Source organism: Mus musculus, chromosome 3, assembly GCF_000001635.26.
Source record: "Mus musculus strain C57BL/6J chromosome 3, GRCm38.p6 C57BL/6J".
NCBI classification, from domain to species: Eukaryota; Metazoa; Chordata; class Mammalia; order Rodentia; family Muridae; genus Mus; species Mus musculus.
In genome coordinates this window covers 46096313-46118677 of record NC_000069.6, presented here as the reverse complement: position 1 = coordinate 46118677, position 22365 = coordinate 46096313, and positions in this window count along the sequence as shown.

The following is a 22365-nucleotide window of genomic DNA, read 5'->3' as shown; positions in this document are numbered from 1 at the left end:
AGGTATAGATGAGAATATTTCCAAAGGGCCAGTAAATATCTTCAACAAAATAATAGAAGAAAACTTCCCCAAACTAAAGAAAGAGATACCCATGAACAAACAGGAAACCTACAAACTCCAAATAGTTGGACCAGAAAAGGAATTCCTCCTGTCACATAATAATCAAAACAACAAATGCACAAAACAAAGAAAGAATATTAAAAGCAGTAAGGGAAAAAAGTCAAGTAATATATTAAGGAAGACATATCAGAATTACACCTGACTTCTCCCCAGAGACTATGAAAGCCAGACGATCCTGGGCAGAAAACCTTAAGAGAACACAAATGCCAGCCCAGGCTACTATACCCAGCCAAACTCAATTACTACAGATGGAGAAACTAAGGTATTCCATGACAAAACCAAATATACACAGTATCTTTTCACAAATCGATCCCATCAAAGGATAATATACTGGCTAGTTTTGTGTCAACTTGACACAGCTGGGGTTATCACAGAGAAAGGAGCTTCAGTTGAGGAAATGCCTCCATGAGATCCAACTCTAAGGCATTTTCTCAATTAGTGATCAAGGGGGAAAGGCTCCTTGTGGGTGGGACCATCTCTGGGCTGGTAGTCTTGGTTCTATAAGAAAGCAGGCTGAGCAAGCCAGGTGAGGCAAGCCAGTAAAGAACATCCCTCCATTGCATCTGCATCAGCTCCTGCTTCCTGACCTGCTTGAGTTCCAGTCCTGACTTCCTTGGTGATGAACAGCAGTATGGAAGTGTAAGCTGAATAAACCCTTTCCTCCCCAACTTGCTTCTTGGTCATAATGTTTGTGCAGGAATAGAAACCCTGACTAAGACAGATAATAAAGGGAAAATTTCAATACAATGAGGGAAACTTAGCTCAAGAAAAAGCAAGAAAGTAATCTTTCAACAAACCTAAAGAAGATAGCCACATGAACAGAATTAACAACAAAAATAATAGAAAGCAACAAAGACTTTTCCTTAATATCTCTTGATATCAATGGACTCAATTCCTCAGTAAAAGGACATAAACTAACATACTGTTTACATAAACAGGACCCAACTTTTGCTGCATAGAGGAAACCCAACTCAGGGACAAGGACAGACACTACCTTAGAGTAAAAGGCTGGAAAAAAATGTTCCAAGAAAATAGTCCCAAGAAATAAGTTGGACTAGCCATTCTAATATCGAATAAAATCAACTTTCAACCTAAAGTTCTCAAAAAAGATAAGGAGGGGCACTTCTTACTGATCAAATATAAAATTTACCAAGTTGAATATTCAATTCTGATCATCTTTACTCCAAATGCAAGGGCATCCACATTCATTAAAGAAACTTTGCTAAAACTCAAAGCACACATTACACCTCACACAATAATAGTGGGAGACTTCAACACCCACTCTCATCAATGGACAGATCCTAAAAAAAGAATCTAAACAGAGACACAGTTGAATTAACAGAAGTTATGAAACAAATGGATTTAACATATATCTATAAAACATTTCATCTTAAAACAAGAGAATATACATTTTTCTCAGCACCTCATGGTACCTTCTCCAAAATTGACAATATAATAGGTCACTAAACAGGGCTAGGTAGATAGAAAAATATTGAAATAATCTTATGCACCCTCTCAGATCACCACCAACCAAGGCTGATCTTCAATAACAACATAAATATTAGAAAACTCACACACACATGGAAGGTGAACAACACTCTACTCAATGATAACTTGGACAAGGAAGAAATAAAGAAAGTAATTAAAGACATTTTAGAGTTTAATGAAAAGGAAGTCACAACATACCTAAACTTATGGGACACAATGAAAGCAGTCTTAAGGAAAAAACTCATAGCTCTGAGTGCCTTCAAACAGAAGCTGGAGCAAGCATACACTAGCACCTTGACAGCACACCTAAAAGCTCTAGAACTAAAGGAAGCAAATTCACCCAAGAGGAGTACAGGGCAGGAAGTAAAAAAAAACTCAGGGCTGAAATAAACCAAGTGGAAACAAAAAGAACTATTCAAAGAATCAACCAAACTAGGAGATGGTTCTTTGAAAAAAATTAACAAGATAGATAAACCCTAAGCCAGACTCACTAGAGGGCACAGGGACAGTATCCTAATTATCAAAATCGGAAATAAAAAGGGAGATTAATAACAGAACCTGAGGAAATTTAAAAAAACAAAAACAAAAACAAAACAAAAAAACAAACTAAAAAAAATCATATCTTACTACACAAGCCTATACTCAACAAAACTGGAAAACCTGGATGAAATGGACAATCTTCTAGACAGATACCAGGTGCCAAGGTTAAATCAGGATCAGATTAATGATCTAAACCATTCCATATCCCATAAAGAAGTAGAAACAGTCATTAATAGTCTCCCAACCAAAAAAAAAAAAAAACAAAAACAAAAACAAAAAAAACAAAAAAAAAACAAAAAAAACAAAAAACAAAATAGAATCATAAGGTACTCTAATTCAATTCATTCTATGCTGCCACAATTACTCTGATACCTAAACCACAGACAGACCCAGCAAAGAAAGAGAATTTAAGAATGATTTCCCTTATGAATATTGATACAAAAATACTCAATAAAATTCTCACAAACTGAATTCCAGAACACATCAAAAGAATCATTCCTCATGACCAAGTAGGCTTCATCCCAGTCATGCAAGGATAGTTCAATGTACAAAAATTCATCAACTTAATCCACCATATAAACAAACTCAAAGACTAAAACCTCCTGATCATCTCTGTGGATGCTGAGAAAGCATTCGACATAGTTCAGCACCCCTTCATGATAAAAATCTTGGAAAGATCAGGAATTCATGGCCCATACCTAAACATAATAAAAGCAATATGGACCAAACCTGTAGCCAACATCAAACTAAATGGTGAGAAACTTGAAGCAATTCCCCCAAGATCAGGGACTAGACAAGGCTGCCCACTCTCTCCCTACCTATTCAATATAATACTTGAAATCCTAGCCAGAGCAATTAGATAGCAAAAGGATATCAAGGGGATACAAATGGGAAAGGAAGAAGTCAAAATATCACTATTTGCAGATGATATGACAGTATATATAAGTGACCCTAAAGATTCCACCAGAAAAATCATAACCTGATAAACAACTTCAGTGCAGTAGCTAGATATAAAATTAACTCAAACAAATCAGTGGCCTTTCTCTACACAAAGGATAAATTGGCTGAGAAAGAAATTAGAGAGAAATAACACCCTTCAAAATAGTCATAAATGATATAAAATACTGTGGCATAACTTTAACTAAGGAAATGAAAGATTTGTATGATGAGAACTTCAAGTCTCTGAAGAAAGAAATAAAAGACCTCAGAAGATGGAAAGATCTCCCATGCTCATGGATTGGCAGGATCAATTTAGTAAAAATGGCTATGTTGCTGAAAGCAATCTATAGATTCAACGCAATCTCCATCAAAACCCACAGGACCCACCACAGGATCTTAGGACCTCTGGTGAGTGGAACAGAGCTGCTGCTCCATTGCAATCTCACAGGACCTGAGACTGCATTAATTAGGGAAGCAGAAAACTGGGCCTGATCAGTGGCACAAGTCCCTTCAGGTCCCTGCCAGCACCAGGGTAGCTTGGGCGTGGAGTCTGCTGACACCTGCAAGGTATACACAGGACACTCCACAGGATCTTAAGACCTCTGTGAGTGGATCACAACTTCTGCCAGGAGGCAGGTTTGAACACCAGATATCTGAGCACCTTCCCAGCAAGAGGAGAGCTTGCCTGCAGAGAGTACTCTGAACACTGAAACTCAGGAGAGAGCTAGTCTCCCAGGTCTGCTGATAGAGACTAACATAAACGCCTGAGAAACAAGTCTAACCAGAGACAACTACAAAAAATAACTCCAGAGATTACCAGATGGCGAAAGGCAAACGTAAGAATTATACTAACATAAACCAAGACCACTCGCCATCATCAGAACGCAGCACTCCCACCCCACACAGTTCTGGGCACCCCAACACACCTGAAAAGATAGTCCCTGATTTAAAAGCATGTCTTATGATGATGGTAGAAGACATCAGAAAGAACTTTAAAAACTCACTTAAAGAAATACAGAAGACTGCTAAACAGGTAAAAGATCTTAAAGAGGAAGCACAAAAATCCCTTAAAGAATTGCAGGAAAACACGACCAAACAGGTGATGGAATTGAATAAAACTACCCAAGACCTAAAAAGGGAAATAGACACAATAAAGAAAACCCAAAGTGTGGCAACACTAGAGATAGAAACCCTAGGAAAGAAATCTGGAACCATAGATGCGAGCATCAGAAACAGAATACAAGAGATGGAAGAGAGAATCTCAGGTGCAGAAGATTCCATAGAGAACATCTGCACAACAATCAAAGAAAATACAAAATGCAAAAAGATCCTAACTCAAAACATCCAGGAAATCCAGGACACAATGAGTAGACCAAACCTACGGATAATAGGAGTAGATAAGAATGAAAATTTTCAACTTAAAGGGGCAGCAAATATCTTCAACAAAATTATAGAAGAAAACTTCCCAAACCTCTAGAAAGAGATACCCATGAACGTACAAGAAGCCTACAGAACTCCAAATAGACTGGACTAGAAAAGAAATTCCTCCATAAACATAATAATCAGAACAACAAATGCACTATATAAAGATAGAATATTAAAAGCAGTAAGGGAAAAAGGTCAAGTAACATATAAAGGCAGGCCTATCAGAATTACAGCTGACTTTTCACCAGAAACCATGAAAGCCAGAAGACCCTGGACAGATGTTATATAGATCCTAAGAGAACACAAATGCCAGCTCAGACTACTATACCCAGTAAAACTCTCAATTACCATAGATGGAGAAACCAAAGTATTCCATGACAAAACCAAATTCACACATTATCTTTCCAAGAATCCAGCCCTTCAAAGGATAATAACGGAAAAAAAAAACAAAAAAAAAAACACAAGGACAGAAACCACACCCTAGAAGAAAAAGCAAGAAAATAATCCCTCAACAAACCAAAAAAAAAAAAAGACAGCCACAAGAACAGAATGCCAACTCTTAAAAAAAAAATAATAGGAAGCAACAATTACTTTTCCTTAATATCTCTTAATATCAATGGACTCAATTCCCCAATAAAAAGACAGACTAACAGACTGGCTACATAAAGAGGACGCAACATTCTGATGCTTAAAGGAAACCCATCTAAGGGAAAAAGACAGACACTACCTCAGAGTGAAAGGCTGGAAAACAATTTTTCAAGCAAATGGTCTGAAGAAGCAAGCTGGAGTAGCCATTCTAATATCGAATAAAATTGACTTCCAACGCAAAGTTATCAAAAAAAAAATTGGAGGGACACTTCATACTCATCAAAGATAAAATCCTCCAAGAGGAACTCTCAATTCTGAATATCTATGCTCCAAATGCAAGGGCAGCCACGTTCATTAAAGTAACTTTAGTAAAGCTCAAAGCACATATTGTACCTCACACAATAATAGTGGTAGACTTTAACAGACCACTTTTATCAATGGACAGATCGTGGAAACAGAAACTAAACAGGGACACAATGAAACTAACAGAAGCTATGAAACAATTGGACTTAACAGATATCTACAGAACATTTTGTCCTAAAACAAAAGGATATACCTTCTTCTCAGCACGTCATGGTACATTTTCTGAAATTGACCATATAATTGGTCACAAAATAGACCTCAACAGATACAAAAATATTGAAATCGTCCCATGCATCCTATCAGACCACCATGGACTAAGGCCGATCTTAAATAACAAAGATAAATAATGGAAAGCCAACATTCTTGTGGAAAATGAACAACACTCTTCTCAATGGTACCTTGGTCAAGGAAGGAATAAAGAAAGAAGTTAAAGACTTTTTAGAGTTTAATGAAAATGAAGCCACAACATACCCAAACTTATGGGACATCTATGAAAGCATTTCAAAGAGGGAAACTCATAGCTCTGAGTGCCTCCAAAATGAAACTAGAGAGAACACATACTAGTAGCTTGACAACACATCTAAAAGCTCTAGAATAAAAGAGGAGCAAATTCACCCAAGAGGGGTAGAAGGCAGGAAAAAAATCAAACTCAGGGGTGAAATCAACCAAGTTGAAACAAGAAGGACTATTCAAAGAATCAACCAAACTAGGAGCTGGTTCTTTGAGAAAATCAACAAGATAGATAAACACTTAGCCAGATTCACTAGAGGGCACAGGGACAGCATCCTAATTAACAAATTCAGAAATGAAAAGGGAGACATAACAACAGATCCTGAAGAAATCCAAAACACCATCAGATACTTCTACAAAAGGCTATACTCAACAAAACTGGAAAACCTGGATGAAATGTACAAATGTCTAGACAGATACCAGGTACCAAAGTTAAACCAGGATCAAGTTAACCATCTAAACAGTCCAATATCCCCTAAAGAAATAGAAGCAGTCATTAATAGTCTCCCAACCTAAAAAAGCCCAGGACCAGATGGGTTTAGTGCAGAGTTCTATCAGTCCTTCAAAGAAGATCTAATTCTACTTCTGCACAAACTATTCCACAAAATAGAAATAGAAGGTACTCTACCCAACTTATTCTATGAAGCCACAATTACTCTGATAAGTAAACCACAGAAAGATCCAACAAAGATAGAGAACTTCAGACCAATTTCCCTTATAAATATGAATGCAAAAATACTCAATAAAATTCTTGCTATATAAATCCAAGAACACATTAAAACATTCATCCATCCTGACCAAGTTGGTTTTATTCCAGGGATGCAGGGATGGTTTAATATACATATATCCATCAACATAATACACTATATAAACAAACTCAAAAATAAAATCCACATGATCATCTCGTGAGATTCTGTGAAGGCATTTGACAAAATCTAACACCCATTCATGATAAAAGTCTTGGGACATCAGGAATTCAAGGTCCATACCTAAACATGATAAAAGCAATCTACAGCAAACCAGTAGCCAACATCAAAGTAAATGGTGAGAAGATGGAAGCAATTCCACTAAAATCAGGGACTAGACAAGGCTGCCCATTTTTTTTCCTACCTATTCAACATTGTACTTGAAGTCCTAGCCAGAGCAATTTGACAACAAAAGGAGATCAAGGGGATACAAATTGGAAAAGATGAAGTCAAAATATCACTTTTTGCAGATGATGTGATAGTATATATAAGTGACCCTAAAAATTTCGGCAGAGGACTCCTAAACCTGATAAACAGCTTCGGTGAAGTAGCTGGATATAAAATAACTCAAACAAGTCAATGGCCTTTCTGAACACTAAGAATAAACAGGCTGAGAAAGAAATTATGGGAACAACACCCTTCTTAATAGTCACAAATAATATAAAATACCTTGGTGTGACCCTAATTAAGGAAGTGAAAGATGATAAGAACTTCAAGTCTCTGACGAAAGAAATTAAAGAAGATCTCAGAAGATGGAAAGATCTCCCATGCTCATGGATTGGCAGGATCAACGTTGTAAAAATGTTTATCTTTCCAAAAGCAATCTACAGATTCAATGCAATCCCCATAAAAATTCCAACTCAATTCTTCAACGAATTAGAAAGAGCAATCTGCAAACTCTTCTGCAATAACAAAAAAACCTAGGATATCTAAAACTTTTCTCAAGGATAAAAGAATCTCTGGTGGAATCACAATGCCTGACCTAAAGCTTTACTATAGAGCAATTGTGATAAAAACTGCGTGGTACTGGTGTAGTGACAGACAAGTAGACCAATGGAATAGAATTGAATCACAAGAAATTAACCCACACACCTATGGTCACTTGATCTTCGACAATGGAGCTAAAACCATCCAGTGGAAAGAAGACAGCATTTTCAACAAATTTTGCTGGCACAACTGGTGGTTATCATGTAGAAGAATGAGAATGGATCCATTCCTAGCTCCTTGTACTAAAGTTAAATCTAAGTGGATCCAGGAGCTCCACATAAAACCAGAGACACTGAAACTTATACAGGAGAAAGTGGGTAAAAGCCTCAAAGATATGGACACAGGGAAAAAATTCCTGAATAGAACAGCAACTGCTTGTGCTGTAAGATCGAGAATTGACCAATGGGACCTCATGAAACTGCAAAGCTTCTGTAAGGCAAAAGACACAGTCAATAAGACAAAAAGGCCACCAACAGATTGGGAAAGTTTCTTTACCTATCCTAAATTAGATAGAGGACTAATATCCAGTATATATAAAGAACTAAAGAAGGTGGACTCCAGACAATCAAATGAGCTCTGAGCTAAACAAAGAATTCTCACCTGAGGACTACTGAATGGCTGAGAAATACCTGAAAAAATGTTCATCATCCTTAATCATCAGGGAAATGCAAATCAAAACAACCCTAAGATTCTACTTCACACCAGTAAGAATGGCTAAGGTCAAAAATTCAGGTGACAGCAGATGCTGGCGAGGATGTGGAGAAAGAGGAATACTCCTCCATTGTTGGTGGGATTGCAAGCTTGTACAACCACTCTGGAAATCAGCCTGGCGGTTCCTCAGAAAATTGGACATGGTACTACTGGAGGATCCTGCAATACCTCTCCTGGGCATATATTCAGAAGATGTTTCAACTAGTAAGAAAGAAACATGCTCCTCTATGTTCATAGCAGCCCTATTTATAATAGCAAAAAGCTGGAAAGAACCCAGATGCCCCCCAACAGAGGAATGGATACAAAAATTGTGGTACATTTATACAATGGAGTACTATTCAGCTATTAAAAAGAATGAATTTATGAAATTCCTAGGCAAATGACCTGGAGGGCCTTATCTTGATTTAGGTAACCCCATCACAAAAGAACTCAAATAATATGTACTCACTGATAAGTGGATATTAGCCCAGAAATTTAGAATACCCAAGATATAAGTTTCAATTTGCAAAACACATGAAACTCAAGAAGAACAAAGACCAATGTGTGGACACTTTGCCCCTTCTTAGAATTGGGAACAAACACCCATGGAAGAAGTTATAGAGACAAAATTTGGTGGTGAGACAAAAGGATGGACCATCTAGAGATTGCCATATCCAGGGAATCATCCCATAATCAGCCTCCAAATGCTGATAACATTGCATACACTAGCAAGATTTTGCTGAAAGGACCCTGATATAGCTGTCTCTTGTGAGACTACGCAGGGGCCTAGCAAACACATAAGTGGATGCTCACAGTCAGCTATTGGATGGATCACAGGGCCCCCAATGGAGGAGCTAGAGAAAATACCCAAGGAGCTGAAGGGATCTGCAACCCTATGGGTAGAACAATGTTATGAACTAACCAGTACCCGGAGCTCTTGACTCTAGCTTCATGTGTATCAAAAGATGACCTAGTCGGCCATCACTGGAAATAGAGGCCCATTGGACTTGCAAACTTTATATGCCCCATCACAGGGGAACACCAGGGCCAAAAAGTGGGAGTGGGTGGGTAGGGGAATGGGTGGGAGGGTATAGGGGTCTTTTGGGATAGCATTGTAGATGTAAATGAGAAAAATACCTAATTAAAAAAATTCCAACTCAATTCTAAAAACTATTCTCCACAATAAAAGATCCTCGGTTGGAACCAAAATCCCTGATGTCATGCTGTACTACAGAGCAATTTTGATAAAAACTGCATGGTACTGGTACATGACAGACAGGTAGTTAATGGAACAGAATTAAAGACACAGAAATGAACCCACAAATTTATGGTCACTTGATCTTTGACCTGCTGACAGGATCCTGATATAGCTGTCTCCTCTGAGGCTCTGCCTGTTCCTGTCAAAGACAGATGTGGATGCTCACAGACATCCATTGGATAGAGCACAAAGTCCCCAAATGAAGGAACTACAGAAAGTACCTAGGGAGCTGAAGGGCTCTGAAACCCCATAGGAGGAACATCAATATGAAATAACCAGTACCCCCACAGCTCCTTGTAACTGTACCACCAATAAAAGAAAACACATGTTGGAACTAGTGTTTTCTCTAGCTTTATATGTAGCAGAGGATGGCCTAGTTGGTCATCAATGGAAAGAGAAGCCCTTGGTCCTGTGAAGGTTCTATGCCCCCGTATATGGGAATGCCAGGACCAGGAATGGGAGTGGGTGGATTGGGAAGCAGGAGGAGGGGGTCTGGTGGAGGGGATTTTCAGAAAGGAAACTATGAAAGGGATAACATTAGATAAAGAAAATAGCTAATTAAAATGAAAATAGACCCATATATTTTATCTTGTACAAAGCTCAGTTCCAAGTAGATTAAGGACCTCTACATAAAACCAGATCTACTGAATGTAACAGAAGAGAAAGCAGCAGAGAGCCTCAAACTCATTGGCACAGGGGGAAATTTTTTAAACAGAACTCCAATGGTTCAGACTGTATGATCAAGAATTGATAAATGGGACCTCAGGAAACTGAAAAGACTCTGTACAGCAAAAGACAGTCAAGAGGACAAATCAGCAAAGTTTCAGATTGTGAAGAAAAAAAAAAAAACTTCACTAACCTCACATCCAATAGAGGGCTGATATCCAAAACTTAGAAAGACCTCAATAAGCTACCCTCCAGAAAACTTCCAACCAAATCCAAAGATGGGCTATAGAGCTAAATGAGAATTCAGAACAGAGACATCTCGAATTGCTGAGAAGCACTAAAGAAATGTTCAAAGTCCTTGGTCATCACAGAAATGCAAATCAAAAGGAGCCTGAGATTTTACCTCACACCCATAAGAATGGCAAAGACCAAAACTGAGGTGACAGCACATATTGGCGAGGATGTGGAAAAGGAGGAACCCTCCTTCATTCCTGGTGGGATTGCAAACTGATATAACAACTCTGGAAATCAATCTGGAAGCTGGAAATAGATCTACCTGAAGACATAGCTATAGAAATTCACTAAATCAAGATCCACATAAAATATTTCTTCCTCAAATTATAAAATTTATTTAAGTCACCTTTAACAAACAGTATTTATAGATATATGGCAAAGTAAAAAGCAATAGAAATTTCTAATAAAAATTATTATGTTTCATATGGATCACATATATATGTAATATTATATATGTATAGAATACATTAAACTTCAATTGATGAATACATGTTTATAGCATGCAATTTACACTTTCTTGTCTACAAATGTACTGTGAAAATAAAATATATAATATCAGTGTAAACAAGTGAAATGTAGTAACATAGCAGACTGACTTTTAAAAAACTTTTCTGGTACTATGCCTGTCTTAGACACACAGAAGTGTTTAAAAAAATGGCTAAAAATGGAAAGGTTTTCTCATTTGTTGATTGAGTCAGGATAAAATGATCTAATTCAGTTGATTTTTTTTTATTCTCCTGAACAGACTACCCATGGGGAATTCCTATTTGCTGTAGCCAGACCTGATGAACAGAGCTTTCAGGAAGATTGCAGCAGCTAAGACCTTGGAAAGTCTCTTCAGGGGTCCGGATTGAACTTGAGTCACCCCTTTATACCTGGCGTAATAGCAGAGGACGTTTTTGCAAAGGCCTTGCTGCAGCAATTGCAATAATAGCATTAGCAGCTCACGCAGTGGGTAGTAAAGTGCCAGCCAGCCATTAGGAGAGACAGAAGGAAGGGTGAACTGAGGAGGCCAAGCAGTGCCAGTCTTTATTCAGTCTTACTTGGGCATAGAACATTGTGTTTGCCCTTGTTTTACAATTTTTTCCTCCCCTTTAAACCAGTGCTTATTCATTTGTATTGAACTTTTTTTCCTTTTAAATGTATAAAATTTAATATGCATGACACTTAAAATTCAAATCTAAGCATATTGAAGGTGTATTTTCAGAAAATGATTACCATTAAAACGTCATTAATATTACAAATAAAATGTAACACTTTGTTTTATTTTTCTTTGTGCTGTAAGAAATGGTGATTATTCATGCGTTTGCTTTTAAAATAAATTGTGTGTAGATAATTTAGCAAGCATAAACTTCCAAGTAAATGCTTTGCTGAATGTTATGCATAAAAATTACTCATAACCATTAATTGTTCCTAATTCAGGGTATTCATGTGATTTGCCAATTCACAACATTTTAAATAATATCTCTTCATTAATTCTAAAGAGATGCTAAACATTTTACAGTTGAGATAAAGACAAAAAAATTTATGAAAGAACATAACTTGTGAATTTTATGTATTAAGAATATTTGTGGCCACAAATAAAAGCTAAATATTCTAATTACTTTGAATAGAGTCAAGAAACAATCCAAAGCCCTCTTCACTGTGTTGTAATGTTTTATAGAGACTTTTATGGCCCAGGCATTGTGTTGATATAGCCTTGTGATATCAATCTGCATGTTCATGAATTTCGAGCACATCATAATATACAGCCTAGACGGCATCCATAAAACTTCCTGTTATATCAAAAGGGCGAGTCTCTTCCATTTTATTACATATTCACAAGTGATGGCAAAATCTATTGCATAATTCATACTTGTAACCCAATAGTACATAATATATCATTATGTGTGATTTAACTAGATGCTGTATAATATTCTGAAAAATCACTGGTGGCTTTAAAATATACAAATGTTAATGAGCAACATTGGAATATTTTTTAATGTGTGACTATATCAAACATTGATACATACCTAGAAACTCTAGAATGTTTTACATTAAAATGTATTTAAGAACAAAGTGTGGCTTAAAAGTGACAACTAAATGATTCATTAATATAAAGTCAATGAAATGGTAACAAACGTGTATTCATTTACTATAACTATATTAAAACAGAAAGCTCCTTCAAACTAAACTATTTTAGCAACATACATAAGACATCAGAAAGTTTAATTATCTCTCAAAATCTTAAACGGATTTATAAAAGCTATAGAATCACTTGCAATAGAACAAAGCCCTGAGTTTTACCATTATTTTATTGTAGAATACCCTTACTTGAATTTGAACAGTTCCTCATTAATATTTTTGGGAAAATCATCTGAATTCTCATTTTAAAAGAAAAATAGTCTTTGCCATATTATTCTGTCAAATTAATAAAAATAAATTTTATATATTTTGTAACTTTTTTGGAGTTTAAACATTTTTATTAATTAATTAATTAATTTTATTACACTACATATTTTATTCTCCCCCATCCACACTCCAACTGCTCAACATCCCACATCTCCTCCCCACCCCAAACTGTCTCTACATGAATGTACTCACCTCCCCTACCCACCTGACCTCTAAATGCTCCGAGGCCTCCAGTCTCTTGAGGGTTAGGTACATCATCTCTGAATGAACAAAGACCTGGAAGTCTTCTACTGTGTGCGTGTTGGGGGCCGCACATCAGCTGGCGTATGCTGCCTCTTGGGTGGTCCAATGTTTGAGAGATCTCGGGGTGCAGATCGGGACTGCTGGTTCTACAGGGTCGCCCTTCTCCTCAGCTTCTTGCAGTTTTCTTTAATTCAATAACAAGGGTCAGCTGCTTCTGTCCATTGGTTGGGTGCAAATATCTGCCTCAGATTCTTTCAGCTACTTATTGGATCTTTCACAGGGCAGTCAAAAGAGGTCCCAGTTTGTGAGCTCTCCATAGCCCCATTAATTGTGTCAGGCCTTGGGAGCATTCCTTGAGCTGGATTCCACTTTGGCCCTGTTGCTGGGCCTTCTTTTCCTCAGGTTCCTATCCATTTCCAACCCTAAAATTCTTTCAGACAGAAACAATTATGGGTCAGAGTTTTGACTGTGGGCTGGCAAACCCATCCCTCACTTGATGCCCTGCCTTCCTGCTGAAGGTGGGATCTATAAGTTCCCTTTTCCTACTGTCAGGCATTTCATCTAAGGTCCCTCCCATTGAGTCCTGGGAGTCTCTCACCTCTCATGTTTCTGGTGCAATCTGGAGGGTACCCCAGCCACCCATCTCCAGAGGTTTCCTGTTTCCATTCTTTCTGTTGACCCTCAGGGCTTCAACCACTTTCCCTTGTCCAATACCAGATCATGTTCCCCTCTCCTCTGCACTCACCCCCCTCCATCTACTTTCCCTCTCAAATCCCTCCCTCCCTCTACACTTGTGATTCCTTTCTTCTCTCTCCCCAGTGTGACTGAGGTGTTCTCATTTGGGCACTTCAACTTGTTGAACTTTTTGAGCTCTGTGGACTGTATCTTGGGTATTATGTACCATTTTTGTTTGGCTACTATCCACTTATTAGTGAGTATGTACCATGCATGTCCCTTTGGGTCTGAGTTACCTCACTCAGAATGATATTTTCTAGTTCCATTTATTTGCCTGCAAAATGCAAGATGTCCTCATTCTTAATAACTGATTAGTATTCTGTTGTGTAAATGAACTACATTTTTTGTATTCATTCTTCTGTAGTGGGACATCTGGGTTGTTTCCAGCTTGTGGCTATCACAAACAAGGCCACTATGAACATAGTAGAACACATGCCCCTGTGCCCCTGTGGTGGGGCATCTTTGGGATATATTCCCAAGAGTGGTATAGCTGGGCCTTCAAGTAAATCTATTTCCAATTTCCTGAGGAAACTCCAGATTTATTTCCAGGGTGGTTGTACCACTTTGTAATCCCACCAGCAAGGGAGAAGTGTTTCTCTTTCTCCACATCCTCTCCAACACGTGTTGTCACCTGAGGATTTGATCTTAGCCATTCTTATTGGTATAAGGTAGAATCTCAGGGTTGTTTTGATTTGGATTTCTCTGATCACTTAGAACTTTAAACATTTCTTTAGGTGCTTCTCAACCATTCAAGATTTCTCAGTTGTGAATTCTCAATTATTTCTATGCCCCAGTTTTTTATTCAATTATTGGTTTTTTATTGATTAACTTCTTGAGTTCTTTATATATTTTGAATATTAGCTTTCTATCAGATGTGAGGTTAGGGAAGATTTTTCCCAGTCTCTAGGTTGCCAATTTGTCTTATTGACTATGTCCTTTGCCTTACAGAAGTTTTCCAGTTTCATGAGGTCCCATTTATCAATTCTTGAGCTTAGAGCATGAGCCATTAGAGTTCTGATTAGGACATTTCTCCATGTGCCAATGAGTTCAAAGCTCTTTCCCACGTTCTCTTCTATTAGATTTATTGTATCTGGTTTAGTCCGAGTAGATCAAGGATCTCAACATAAAACTAAATTTTATATTTTAAACATATTTTTTCATTTTCTCTTACTCTCAGAATGAACAGTGTTTTGTAAAATTTGTTAAATGGGTTCATAAAGTCATAGTTAATTGTGTGAAACTGTGAAGAGCCATAATGGTGAAAGAAGTTCTTCAAAATGTATCCGTGTTTCCTTTCCCTCTTGTTGAAGAAACCTTAAATCCAATTGGAAAGCTGTTAGTTTGCATGTCAGTAATGAACTCTAAGCTTAGGGTAGTATGCTGGTCATTGATTTGGTTCACAGACATCATAGCTAGGTTGCACTTTTGTTTGGTTCCCTCCTTTGGAAACTTGTAAGACTCCTCCTGCTAGTATATGGTAGCTACTCTTCAGGGAAATGGCTTTCAGGATAGATCCAGTTTGGAGGACTTTGAGTACTGTGTCAGAAATACATGGTACCTTTAGTAATAGTGCTAATCTTTCACATCTAGGGTAAAAATCAAGACCATTAGCAATAGCTATAATGCTTTGGGGGTTCTTTGGATAATCATGCCCAAAAAAATTAAAGAGGGCCTTTCCTACGAATGCTGTTTTGTTAGATCAAATGAGGAGGCACAATATTGTCCCAGATTAGGAAGTAATTCCTAAAAAACCTATTATTTAAATCCAATCTTTCTAGAGAGTTCTCCAGGTTTGCTATAAGCAAGTCTGTGCACCTTTGACTAGGGTTGCCAATTCAAACAATGGTTGACCCCTGAATGCTGTTTCTGTAGAATAAACATTCTTTGTTTTTGCATTAAAAAGTATATATGTATGTTTGCTCACATAACTTGCATGTACTATAAGGTATTTTAGTTATACAGTTAGGAGTGAAATTGCTTATGAACTTTTCGGTATCCTTTCTGTTTTACCCTCTTCTCTCCTTTGAATTTATGTCCCTCCTTGTTCATCCTCTTTCCCATTTAGATCACTTGAACCTTGCTATTCTACTGTCTATCCCTTCTTTCATCTGCAATTGTACTCCTTTTTGCTCTGCTAGTTTCTGCTGTTACTCCTGCTGTTTCTAAGGTGAAGTCATGTGTTCATATGCAAAGATTTGGAGCTTGTAACCTTCCTCCAAAAGGGAGTGGCGGTAATGTCATTATAATGTAATCTCAGAAAGCAGGTAGAAGAAAATCTCACCTGTATTTTGACAAACTTTACATTGAATTCTATAACATAAAATCCCACTATACATATTTTATTGAAAAAAATCAAAGAAAAATCAGCATATATTAAATTTAAAAAATGGGGGATAGGATTAAAAAGTGCCTCACTCTTTTGATGAGCTATAGTGTTTCTGTAGAGAAGACCATTATCCACTTCATTTACAACTCTAACTTTGTGGATTCATGTTCAAAGCACTTCTAATAGAAATCTTTAGGAATGTTGTTTTTAAGGAAAGAATATATGAATTCTCATTTTGCAAAATTATGGCACTATTCCTTTGTGGCATTAATAAATGATATAGTCATAACTACAATATTTTAAAAATGACATAAGCATATATAAAATGTGATATCATGGTATCCCTGGCAATAGATTATAACAAGCTACTAATGTTAACATTTATTAAGGAACAAAATATTTCCTGAGTGAAAATCAATAATTCTCAGTTAGGCTAAGAGACCACTGCCAAATATGGCTAATGTATCCAGCAGGATAAAATAATGACAAAGGCTCCTTGTTTAGTTCAGTGAATGACTTATACTTAGTAAGTATATAATGGAATTTGGAAGCACTAATAACAACAACGGTATTTAAGAATTTCAGTGCTGAGCCGGCCACCATCCGGACCAGAGGACAGGTGTCTGCCTGGCTTGGGAGGCGGCCTCAGCCTCAGCAGCAGCGGTCGCCATCTGGGTTCCGGGACTCAGCAGAACTTAGGAAATTAGTCTGAACAGGTTAGAGGGTGCGCCAGAGAACCGGACAGCTTCTGGAAAGGGCAGAAGCACAGAGCCGCTGAGGCAGCACCCTTGGCGGGCCGCAGACAGCCGGCCACCATCCGGACCAGAGGACAGGTGTCCGCCTGGCTTGGGAGGCGGCCTCAGCCTCAGCAGCAGCCGTCGCCATCTTGGTTCCGGGACTCAGCAAATATTAGGAAATTAGTCTGAACAGGTTAGAGGGTGCGCCAGAGAACCGGACAGCTTCTGGAACGGGCAGAAGCACAGAGCCGCTGAGGCAGCAGCCTGGGCGGGCCGCAGACAACCGGCCACCATCCGGACCAGAGGACAGGTGTCTGCCTGGCTCAGGAGACGGCCTCAGCCTCAGGAGCAGCGGTCACCATCTTGGTTCCAGGACTCCCTGGAACTTAGGATTTTAGTCTGCACAGGTGAGAGTCTGCACCACAGAAGCTGACAGCTTCTGGGAACTGCCAAAGCAACACAGCTTCTGAGAGAGGCCCTGTTTTGGGCCTTCTTCTTCGACCAGGAGGAGGTCCAAAAACAAGATATCTGCGCACCTTCCCTGTAAGAGAGCTTGCCAGCAGAGAGTGCTCTGAGCACTGAAACTCAGAGGAGAGAATCTGTCTCCCAGGTCTGCTGAGAGACGGTAACAGAATCACCAGAAGAACAATCTCTAAACAGAGTCAACTATAACTACTAACTCCAGAGATTACCAGATGGCGAAAGGTAAACGTAGGAATCCTACTAACAGGAACCAAGACCACTCACCATCATCAGAACCCAGCACTCCCACTTCGCCCAGTCCAGGGCACCCCAACACACCCGAAAACCTAGACCTAGATTTAAAAGCATATCTCATGATGATGGTAGAGGACATCAAGAAGGACTTTAATAAATCACTTAAAGAAATACAGGAGAACACTGCTAAAGAGTTACAAGTCCTTAAAGAAAAACAGGAAAACACAATCAAACAGGTAGAAGTCCTTACAGAAAAAGAGGAAAAAACATACAAACAGGTGATGGAAATGAATAAAACCATACTAGACCTAAAAAGGGAAGTAGAAACAATAAAGAAAACTCAAAGTGAGGCAACACTGGAGAGAGAAACCCTAGGAAAGAAATCTGGAACCATAGATTTGAGCATCAGCAACAGAATACAAGAGATGGAAGAGAGAATCTCAGGTGCAGAAGATTCCATAGAGAACATCGGCACAACAATCAAAGAAAATGGAAAATGCAAAAAGATCCTAACTCAAAATATCCAGGAAATCCAGGACACAATGAGAAGACCAAACCTACGGATAATAGGAGTGGATGAGAATGAAGATTTTCAACTCAAAGGACCAGCAAACATCTTCAACAAAATTATTGAAGAAAACTTCCCAAATATAAAGAAAGAGATACCTATGAACATACAAGAAGCCTACAGAACTCCAAATAGACTGGACCAGAAAAGAAATTCCTCCCGACACATAATAATCAGAACAACAAATGCACTAAATAAAGATAGAATACTAAAAGCGGTAAGGGAAAAAGGTCAAGTAACATACAAAGGCAAGCCTATCAGATTTACACCAGATTTTTCACCAGAGACTATGAAAGCCAGAAGAGCCTGGACAGATGTTATACAAACACTAAGAGAACACAAATTCCAGCCCAGGCTACTATACCCAGCCAAACTCTCAATTACCATAGATGGAGAAACCAAAGTATTCCACGACAAAACCAAATTCACACATTATCTCTCCACGAATCCAGCCCTTCAAAGGTTAATAACAGAAAAAAACCAATACAAGAACGGGAACAATGCCCTAGAAAAAACAAGAAGGTAATCCCTCAATAAACCTAAAAGAAGACAGCCACAAGAACAGAATGCCAACTTTAACAACAAAAATAACAGGAAGCAACAATTACTTTTCCTTAATATCTCTTAACATCAATGGTCTCAACTCCCCAATAAAAAGACATAGACTAACAAACTGGCTATACAAACAAGACCCAACATTTTGCTGTTTACAGGAGACACATCTCAGAGAAAAAGATAGACACTACCTCAGAATAAAAGGCTGGAAAACAATTTTCCAAGCAAATGGTATGAAGAAACAAGCTGGAGTAGCCATCCTAATATCTGATAAGATTGACTTCCAACCCAAAGTCATCAAAAAAGACAAGGAGGGGCACTTCGTTCTCATCAAAGGTAAAATCCTCCAAGAGGAACTCTCAATTCTGAATATCTATGCTCCAAATACAAGGGCAGCCACATTCATTAAAGAAACTTTATTAAAGCTCAAAGCACACATTGCACCTCACACAATAATAGTGGGAGACTTCAACACACCACTTTCACCAATGGACAGATCATGGAAACAGAAACTAAACAGGGACACACTGAAACTAACAGAAGTGATGAAACAAATGGATCTGACAGATATCTACAGAACATTTTATCCTAAAACAAAAGGATATACCTTCTTCTCAGCACCTCATGGTACCTTCTCCAAAATTGACCACATAGTAGGTCACAAAACAGGCCTCAACAGATTCAAAAATATTGAAATTGTCCCATGTATCCTATCAGATCACCATGCACTAAGGCTGATCTTCAATACCAAAAAAAAATAACAGAAAGCCAACACTCACGTGGAAACTGAACAACACTCTTCTCAATGATATCTTGGTCAAGGAAGGAATAAAGAAAGAAATTAAAGACTTTTTAGAGTTTAATGAAAATGAAGCCACAACATACCCAAACCTTTGGGACACAATGAAAGCATTTCTAAGAGGGAAACTCATAGCTCTGAGTGCCTCCATGAAGAAACGGGAGAGAGCACATACTAGCAGCTTGACAACACATCTAAAAGCTCTAGAAAAAAAGGAAGCAAATTCACCCAAGAGGAGTAGACGGCAGGAAATAATCAAACTCAGGGGTGAAATCAACCAAGTGGAAACAAGAAGAACTATTCAAAGAATTAACCAAACGAGGAGTTGGTTCTTTGAGAAAATCAACAAGATAGATAAACCCTTAGCTAGAATCACTAGAGGGCACAGAGAGAAAATCCTAATTAACAAAATCAGAACTGAAAAGGGAGACATAACAACAGATCCTGAAGAAATCCAAAACACCATCAGATCCTTCTACAAAAGGCTATACTCAACAAAACTGGAAAACCTGGACGAAATGGACAAATTTCTGGACAGATACCAGGTACCAAAGTTGAATCAGGATCAAGTTGACCTTCTAAACAGTCCCATATCCCCTAAAGAAATAGAAGCAGTTATAAATAGTCTCCCAGCCAAAAAAGCCCAGGACCAGACGGGTTTAGTGCAGAGTTCTATCAGACCTTCAAAGAAGATCTAATTCCAGTTCTGCACAAACTTTTTCACAAGATAGAAGTAGAAAGTACTCTACCCAACTCATTTTATGAAGCCACTATTACTCTGATACCAAAACCACAGAAAGACCCAACAAAGATAGAGAACTTCAGACCAATTTCTCTTATGAATATCGATGCAAAAATCCTCAATAAAATTCTCGCTAACCGAATCCAAGAACACATTAAAGCAATCATCCATCCTGACCAAGTAGGTTTTATTCCAGGGATGCAGGGATGGTTTAATATACGAAAATCCATCAATGTAATCCACTATATAAACAAACTCAAAGACAAAAACCACATGATCATCTCGTTAGATGCAGAAAAAGCATTTGACAAGATCCAACACCCATTCATGATAAAAGTTCTGGAAAGATCAGGAATTCACGGCCCATACCTAAACATGATAAAAGCAATCTACAGCAAACCAGTAGCCAACATCAAAGTAAATGGAGAGAAGCTGGAAGCAATCCCACTAAAATCAGGGACTAGACAAGGCTGCCCACTTTCTCCCTACCTTTTCAACATAGTACTTGAAGTATTAGCCAGAGCAATTCGACAACAAAAGGAGATCTAGGGGATACAAATTGGAAAGGAGGAAGTCAAAATATCACTTTTTGCAGATGATATGATAGGATATATAAGTGACCCTAAAAATTCCACCAGAGAACTCCTAAACCTGATAAACAGCTTCGGTGAAGTAGCTGGATATAAAATTAACTCAAACAAGTCAATGGCCTTTCTCTACACAAAGAAAAAACAGGCTGAGAAAGAAATTAGGGAAACAACACCCTTCTCAATAGTTACAAATAATATAAAATATCTCAGCGTGACTCTAACTAAGGAAGTGAAAGATCTGTATGATAAAAACTTCAAGTCGCTGAAGAAAGAAATTAAAGAAGATCTCAGAAGATGGAAAGATCTCCCATGCTCATGGATTGGCAGGATCAACATTGTAAAAATGGCTATCTTGCCAAAAGCAATCTACAGATTCAATGCAATCCCCATCAAAATTCCAACTCAATTCTTCAACGAATTAGAAGGAGCAATTTGCAAATTCATCTGGAATAACAAAAAACCTAGGATAGCAAAAACTCTTCTCAAGGATAAAAGAACCTCTGGTGGAATCACCATGCCTGACCTAAAGCTTTACTACAGAGCAATTGTGGTAAAAACTGCATGGTACTGGTATAGAGACAGACAAGTAGACCAATGGAATAGAATTGAAGACCCAGAAATGAACCCACACACCTATGGTCACTTGATCTTTGACAAGGGAGCTAAAACCATCCAGTGGAAGAAAGACAGCATTTTCAACAATTGGTGCTGGCACAACTGGTTGTTATCATGTAGAAGAATGCGAATCGATCCAAACTTATCTCCTTGTACTAAGGTCAAATCTAAATGGATCAAAGAACTTCACATAAAACCAGAGACACTGAAACTTATAGAGGAGAAAGTGGGGAAAAGCCTTGAACATATGGGCACAGGGCAAAAATTCCTGAACAGAACAGCAATGGCTTGTGCTGTAAGATCGAGAATTGACAAATGGGACCTAATGAAACTCCAAAGTTTCTGCAAGGCAAAAGACACAGTCAATAAGACAAAGAGACCACCAACAGATTGGGAAAGGATCTTTACCTATCTTAAATCAGATAGGGGACTAATATCCAACATATATAAAGAACTCAAGAAGGTGGACTTCAGAAAATCAAATAACCCCATTAAAAAATGGGGCTCAGAACTGAACAAAGAATTCTCACCTGAGGAATACCGAATGGCAGAGAAGCACCTGAAAAAATGTTCAACATCCTTAATCATCAGGGAAATGCAAATCAAAACAACCCTGAGATTCCACCTCACACCAGTCAGAATGGCTAAGATCAAAAATTCAGGTGACAGCAGATGCTGGCGAGGATGTGGAGAAAGAGGAACACTCCTCCATTGTTGGTGGGATTGCAGGCTT